This window comes from Macrobrachium nipponense, chromosome 17, assembly GCF_015104395.2.
Source record: "Macrobrachium nipponense isolate FS-2020 chromosome 17, ASM1510439v2, whole genome shotgun sequence".
Lineage (NCBI taxonomy): Eukaryota > Metazoa > Arthropoda > Malacostraca > Decapoda > Palaemonidae > Macrobrachium > Macrobrachium nipponense.
In genome coordinates, this window is record NC_087210.1 from 78,235,783 (window position 1) to 78,242,384 (window position 6,602).

At 36.9% G+C, this 6,602-nt stretch overlaps 1 protein-coding gene across 11 annotated transcripts in view; it reads right to left on the bottom strand.

Moving 5' to 3' along the window:
• LOC135196346 (hatching enzyme 1.2-like) overlaps positions 1–6,602 on the bottom strand; it is a 75,641-nt gene that overhangs the window by 26,516 nt on the left and 42,523 nt on the right. The window contains exon 1 of one of the 11 annotated variants that reach the window (XM_064223112.1): positions 1,607–1,664. The exons of the other annotated variants lie outside the window; for them this stretch is intronic. The gene's annotated coding sequence lies outside the window, so the exon portion shown is untranslated. Of the gene's footprint in view, positions 1–1,606; positions 1,665–6,602 lie in introns of those variants that run through there. 11 annotated transcript variants of the gene reach the window in all.

The following is a 6,602-nucleotide window of genomic DNA, read 5'->3' on the forward strand; positions in this document are numbered from 1 at the left end:
CGCCTTGAACCAGTTTTTTGCGCTGTCGTAACGCTCCCTCCATTGTTTTACCGATTCAGTAGGACTGAACTTCGAAGAGGGATACCGAGCAGTATCCGAAAGTTTCTCCTATACTCGGTTTTTTTCCATCTGCTCACCCGCCCGTGGTGTATGCGTATGGTAACACTGCGTCCCGGACTTTAGATAGTTACTCAGCTTACATTCAACAATAAGAATAATAACCTTTTCGAATATTAACGGTGTAATTCGCATACAGTAAATTATTAAAACACTTTTCAGTTGCAAATGTACACCCAGATATCCTTTTATTTACCTAAAACTTACACATAGCGTAACTATCTAAAGCCCGGAACGCAGTGTTACCATACGCAAACACCACAGGCGGGTGGACAGATGAAAAAAACAGAGTATAGTAATTTTTAGCAATGTACAAAAATGTTTTTTTTAACACTACTGGGGCTTTTAATTGTCGATAATAATAATAATATTCCCCTTAGGAGGATAGTGCCGTCAGTGCACCCAACAGTTGACGGTATCCATGGCCGTCTCAGCCTTATTCCTTATCTTCCATAGGCGCCTTAGTCTCAGCCTACAGCCCTCTTAGATACCTCAGTCTATGCCTAAATCAACCAGACGCCCCACCCTCAGCCTACATCACCACGCCAAGTCAGCCTAATCCAAAGACACCCATACACCCTCACCCACATTGTTTAGACTGTAAGAGTGTCTTAAATGACTCTCCATTTTGGCTCCCTGAACAGATGTATTTGTGTGATTCAGTCTAATGGCTATTATCATTTAAAACTTTTATGTACGTGTCATTCACTTTACTCAAAGTTGGGTTTAAGTAAATTGCATATGTCAAACTATTGCAGAAACAAAAGTGCACGCAAACACACAAATAAACAGGTGACTACAAGCTATCAAAACAATAGTCTCTTCATCAATAAGCATCATCTAAGTGATCATTATTCTTGTGCCCGGGGTCACTTTCAAGTAACTCTGGGATTGTGCCACTCTTCATACAACGTCATACGTGGCGTGCAATGAGCTCAAGAATTTGAAGCTTCTTTGTACTGACTATGACATTTTCCGTTTAGTTATCAGAGATTGCTTCGATGTAATGAAATCAACTTTAACTACACTTTTCAGAAAATCACTCTTTTTACATAGGTGATATAAATCATCGCTAATTTCTGAGAGACCACGGAAACGGTATGACTGCGAGATAAGCTTCTTGATGCCTTTCCACGAAAATCAGTGATATTTATTCCCTGTTAATTTTTCCCACTTCAAAAATATTATATAAAGTAGTCGCTCCTGCTAGTTGTCCACAACGTCCAGACAAATAAAACTCATTAACGGAGAATTTTTTACAGTCTTTAGAAGAGTTGCTACGAGTGATCTTACTTTAAAAAAGCGCAGCTCCTTAACCTACTTAATTAGCGGACAGATCCTTGATCTATTTAAATGGTACTAATAAAATTACCAAAAGCATTCGTTCACTTTACATTCCGTTACACGACACTGATAAATTAATCCATCAATGCATGTTTTCCATTCAATTTCCATCACTGAAAACACCCAGGTGGGCGGACTTGCTTACCTTTAACTGGAAAGGGGGGCGAATGGACAGGTGCCACCTTTTTCGCAGCAGGCTGCCGTATGGTGTCATGGTCCATGGCGTTAAAAGCTTTTATAGTAATGATGGCGCCAGCATGGATTTACATATTCAGGTTAGCCCCCTCTAATCGTTCTAATTTATGCCCCATGTATTGCCATATCATATAAAGCAGAGATGCTTCTCGCGTTGTTCTCATTTAGTATATTAGTCCATAGCTTCTTTCGCCCAGAGGCAAAGACAGATTTCGCTCTTATGAAGGACACGTAGTGGACATCTTTATTTGAAACTTTATTATTCGTCAGTTTTTTCATCTTTCTTCGAGCCGTTACATTTATTCGTTTTCTGTCGTGTATGCGACGTGAAGATTAGAATGCAAAGCCATACACGTTAGATGGTTGGATAGTTCAACGGGTTGAAACCCAGACAGCAGAACCATTGGTCTACCTGGTGGCTATGCTGCGAAAGGGAAAAGATTAGACCGATCCGAACAGGGTTTCTTGCATTTCAGATGCATGCTAATTATTATCATTATCAACGTTATTAAGAACATTAGGAGTACGTCTATATCATATACAAGTGGGTAAGATAAAGATAGGAGCTTTAAATTTAATTTCGCAATCATTGTCTACGGATAGGATATTATAACAATTCCTGTGTAACATTATTTTCTGTTATGGTTATAGGATTTGTTTATATATTTAAATTATTGTACATGAGTTTGTGGCTTCCTATCAATGGTGGCGTCATTTTAAACTCCTATCAATAGCAGAGCGAGGTCATCCTGAAATGTGAACTAGTTAAACGTTCCATTTATCGGAACTTCTGAATCACCCGTATACGGTGATTCAGAAGTTTTCGCCAATACTTGGAACTCCTCCTGCAATTTATTGAATATATTTCGGCTCGTGTATACTTCTGATCATTTAAATTATTAATATTAATTATTATTTCAGCAACTGCCTGACTATCCATACGTGTTTACATGCCTGTCTCTAGCATTCTAATCAGGGTCAGGTAACCGCTTCCCCGTATCACAATTCTGGTCGAAGTTCGACCAGCTTTAAAGAAGTTCCCACGTCACGAAGTGAACCATTTCAACCAATTATGCAAAAAGTTCTCACTGGAGCTTCAAACGTTAACAGGAAGGAACATCACGATCATTCTCGCTAGCACGTGTCTCCATTAGGACATTCGAATTCTTAAAAGATGAATGCGTGTAAGAAAAAACGCAGCCTTGGCACTATTAACTCACGCGACTTGGCGCTGCGTCAATTTTTCCTTTTATTGAATGTGTGTTTTATGCTGCAAAAAGTTAACTAAAGGATTTTTACCTGGCTTGCCTGGCTCGTCAGTAACAAAGTCTTGGCACTAATTTCAGTTTTATACTTTTGAATCTCACGAAACTTCTCGGTGATTTATCTTGATAAAATTACAATCCCACAACAAACATGTACACGTGTATATATATATATATATATATATATATATATATATATATATATATATGTGTGTGTGTGTGTGTGTGTGTGTGTGTGTGTGTGTGTGTGTGTGTGTGTGTGTGTGTGTGTGTGATAAATAGATAAATATACTACCATTCAATTAAATGGGGACCCTTCTCCTTATGAATATTCCAATGCTCATGGTGGGGATAGGCTTAGTCTTGCGCAAAGCACCAATAAAGTACCACCATTCTCGATCCCTTCATTAGGCTGCGTAAAACTTATCGATACCTGAATTTCTTATTGTATACTTCATCTTATCTGCTTTTATTTACTTAATATTGCAATTGTTTATATTCACGGGGGTTGAAAAGAAATAGGGCAGGCAAAAAAGCAGTTAAATCTGTGTTTTGTAATGTCTATCGAAAGACAGCTTCTACAAATATCACGTTAAGATAATTGTTCTTGTGCAGTGGGTACTAATCATTTAAGATATTCCAACAATTAATGAGTTTAGTATCCTATATTTTGGTAAATCAAGTACTGACCGTAAGTAATGACTTTAAGATACAGTAGCCTAGCAAATTTTGTATTCTCCTTCAGTATTGATTTGAAAACCGCCTGGAAATTTACTCAAAAGTATGATTTAAAGACGTTCTCACAAGTCAGGTACAGCACTTGCTGTCAGTACAGGCTATAAGATTTTATTGCTGATAAAATATTCACTTCAAGGAATAGTTTCATGAGAGTCTTGCAAAAAAAAAAATATCAAGTATACTAGGGAAATATTGCAAGACATTTTGTCAAATAAATTATTCACTGATGAATGATTTGAACTTTCTGGAAAACAGGTATTCACTTTATTTGTTTTATGTAAAGGTATCTGCGAAAACATTAAGTATTCAATCGCTGGAATAAGTTTTTACCAGTCTAACACATAAAAAACATCGCTATGGAGAATAATTGTAATACATTCGGCTCAAAACTACTCACTTTGAAGAACGAAGTTTAAGATATTCTAGTAAAGAAAGTATTTAAAATAAAGAAAAGGTAGAAAAAAGAGCGCCTATTACTGCCAAAAAATAGACTTAATCAGTAATTTTTGTCTTGTGTGTGTGTGTGTGTGTGTGTGTTTATCCCTATATTTTGGAATAATAGTCTTCTTCTTTGGTAACTGATAGACTCTGCTTTGTTCCACTTAAGCAAATATGAATAAAAGGCTTTGTTATCCTTTCCAAAACTTGAAATACTGAAAAGCTACGTAATTTTTACCTTCCTTCATTTCATATTTCGTCACGGAACTTTATATGAAAAAAGGATAATGAGGCTTAAAAAAGGATTTTTTTTAAGTAAGACAACCCCACAGTCGTATGGAATTCATAGTTTCATGCACTTATTGGTCTTCTGTACATAATGACATTATTACCTCCAGGGCAAGAAGCCGGGTAGAAAAAACAACATACTCCCCTATTTCCATTTTAAAATTTCAGCTTACTCTCGCGCTCTTTTCATTACCTGGCATTAAAGCCAACTTCCTCTAGGAGAAAGTACACGAAGAGCATGGTAAAATGTTCGAAATAACATATAATCGGTCTTTATAAGGTGGTGTGCTGCCCTGGACAGAGCATTACGGTAAAAGCATGTAATATAGCCGAGTACTGATGGGTGGGGGTATTCTAAACAGCGGAAAGGGCGTGTAAACAAGATTAGCAGACGCCAGATACTGTGAGAATGCTTCCTATTTCTACCATTTGTATCCTTGGCATTATGCATTAGGGTCAGTGACAAAGAATATAGACATAAAAAACTTTTGGAGTATTAGATGGTACCTACCATAACCCTTTATTTTTTCATTACATTTATATGTATAGCCCACTGGTCTGCCACACTATCCCCTTTCGTTGCTTTAAAATGATATTGATGCTCCCTGTGTACATAGTTTTGTGCTATAGCTATAGTATACATTCATACATGCATATCAGCAATAAGTCACCAGACTGCACGTGACAAGTATATAAGTAGATAGCCACATGAAAGGTGAAAAATGAAAGACCAGGTACCAAGCGCTTTCGTGTATTGCATATGCATGTATGCATATATGCACACATTCATACACATAATGTATATATATATATATATGTGTGTGTGTGTGTATGTATGTAGTGTATGTATGTATGTACACACACACACACACACACACACACACACACACACACACACATATATATATATATATATATATATATTATATTATATATCTATATATATATATATATATAAAACCACATGTATCATTTGATATCGTATCTACTATATCTTTTTGATGACTTACACCCAGAGAGAATAATAACTGATAAGGGCCTCTGGCCCGGGCAGAATTCGTACCTGAACCTTTGGTTTAGCAACATTGATACACAGTCGACCTTCACCACTATAAAACACTATAAAACAAAAACAAAACAAAAATAGCTAGACCTTGTTTAGAACTCTGGCCTCGGCAGTAAAACTTCTCAGTTATAATTCCCTTTGGAAGTCGAGTTGTTTCGTAGTCTTAGCGAGATCTAGTCAGACTTAAATTGAAGATGATGAAATTTAATATATTCTGCATGGTCGATCAGACGTAAATTAAAGTGACGAATCCAAGGCTACGACTTTTAAATTACGGATAAAATGAAAGACACCTCATTAAAATATTGAGTTGGCCGACCTTTCCTTTATATGTTTGAATTTCCTTTCTGTTCTATCCTTCATTACACCAAGAAAATATTCCTGTTTCATTCATCTAAGTCGACAAGTTAATTGAAGTCATACAAAAGCCACTGTAATGGAATTCTGGGAAAGGAAGAAAGAAGCTCTCTACGCCTGTACGACCGCGAGAGGGAAAGAATGTTAATATTCTTTGTTGGTTTTCCTGAAATAGCTTCCTATGTCGCAAGATATTTTACATCATCGGTGCTCCTGGTATTTGTGACGGGCACTGACGGCAGATAACGCCTAATCAGTCAGTTCATCATACGATATTTAGATAGTAAGTTGATGATAAAATTCATTATGTAGCTTTTCCACTTCTATTTGGCCCTCAAAAGAATAAAAGAATGTTATGTGGGGGTTACCAGATGAACGAGGAAATGGGAGCTTGTAGCACTGCGCTACCCTGCAAACGTCGTTCACGGTCTAAAATCAAAAGTTTTGAGGTGCAATGAGTCTTGATGTGGTATAGCAGAGAAGCAATGTAAGGCAGATCGTTTATATAATGGAAGAAAGCTGGACAGAATGGTACTTACGGTAGTTTTATGGTACTGGGGAAGGCAAAGATTGGTTGCATTTAGAATGTCCCATATATGAAAGGCTAAAGGTGGTGTGATGTTCATTTCAAAAAGCTATGGAATGAGTGGATGAGTACAGAATGTTAGTCAAGGGATTGTGTAAATTAAACTGTATGGACAAAAACAGATATTTTTGACGATGAGACAGAATGGAAAAGTGTTCGAGTGAAAAGGAAATTTTCTGGTAGAACATGACAGTGATATAGGGAACAG